Raw genomic sequence first — 1,495 nt, 5'->3', positions numbered from 1 at the left:
CAAGCGGCACCTTATGAAGTCCTATATGGAAGAAAATGCCGAACGCCATTATGTTGGAATGAGGCAGGTGAAAAACAGTTGACAGGTCCCGAGATTGTGCAAGTAACGTCTGAAAAGATTGACTAGATTCGAACAAAAATCAAAACTGCCCTGGATCGACAGAAAAATTATGCCGACAAATGAAGATAACCAATTGAATTTAACGTAGGTGACTTTGTAATGTTAAAAGTATTTCCATGGAAAGGTGTTATGAGATTTGGGAAGAAAGGTAAGCTTAGTCCAAGGTATATTGGACCATTCAGAATCTGTAAAAGAATTGGACCGGTAGCTTATCAGTTGAAATTACCAGAAGAACTCCGCTTAATTCACAGCACCTTTCATGTATCAAATCTACGCAAATGCTTGGAAGACTCAAGTTTAGCAATACCACTTCCTGAGATTAAACTTGACAATAAGCTGAGTTTTATCGAGACACCAGAGGCAGTAACTGACAGAAAAACCAGAGTATTGAGAAATAAGGAGATCAATTTAGTAAAAGTGCAGTGGCGTTTTCATAAGGGTTCAGAAGCAACTTGGGAATTAGAATCTGATATGAAAACCCAATATCCGTGGTTATTTGAATAAGTGAATTCCGGGATGAAATTCTTTTAAGGGAGGAAGAATGTTATAACCAGGTTTAAGACAACCTAGGTTGAGGTAATTTTTACATGTTTATTATGTGGATTACGTGAAATATGCATATCTAAGTAGAAATGCGTGAACTATATATGTGAACATGATATTGTGCATGCATATATGTGAAAAAGATGGCATGACATATATGATTTATACATGTATGCATGTGGTGTGAAGCATACATAAGGTGGTGCATATTTGTGATAAGTTATTCTGGTGGAAACATTATTATATTCAAAAACTTATACCTTCATGGTTAAGAAACCATGAATTTTATAATGCAAAACCCGCCACCCAAGGTTATTTCTATTGGCTAAAGCTTTCACCGCCTATGAGTTTTATAATTAAAATAAACTTCACCGCCTTGGTGGGAGTATTTAAAGAAATAAAAAGATAAGATTTTACCTTATCATTTCATTTGAAGAAAAATCTGTTGAAAGAGAAAAAGAGTATTGTGGCGGTGAGAAGTGTTCTTGAATGAATCTTTTGTTCAAAGCTGTTTGAAGAGCTTGTGTTTTGCTATGTGTTTTAAATCTGCAAAATCTGTGATTGTTAAGGTGAGTTTTTAAAATACCGTTAATTATAAACTGTGAGTTTTATAATTACTGTTGATTTTATACTGTGAGTTTTTGAGGACTGCTGGGTTTTGACAATGGTTTTGAAGAAAAGACGGTAAAACTATTTTGATAGTTTAAAGGTGTTATTGTTATATATTTGTGTATTAAAACCCGTTTTAGGAAAGATAAAGAAGAGGTTGCTTCTTTAAAATAATTTTGAAATGATATCCTATTGAAAGGATACAAAAGGATTTGAGTTTGGA

The sequence above is a fragment of the Cynara cardunculus genome, unplaced genomic scaffold (assembly GCF_001531365.2).
Source record: "Cynara cardunculus var. scolymus isolate 2C unplaced genomic scaffold, CcrdV1 Un_Scaffold_4411, whole genome shotgun sequence".
Classification (NCBI taxonomy): domain Eukaryota; kingdom Viridiplantae; phylum Streptophyta; class Magnoliopsida; order Asterales; family Asteraceae; genus Cynara; species Cynara cardunculus.
Note: the sequence above shows the minus strand (reverse complement) of the source record.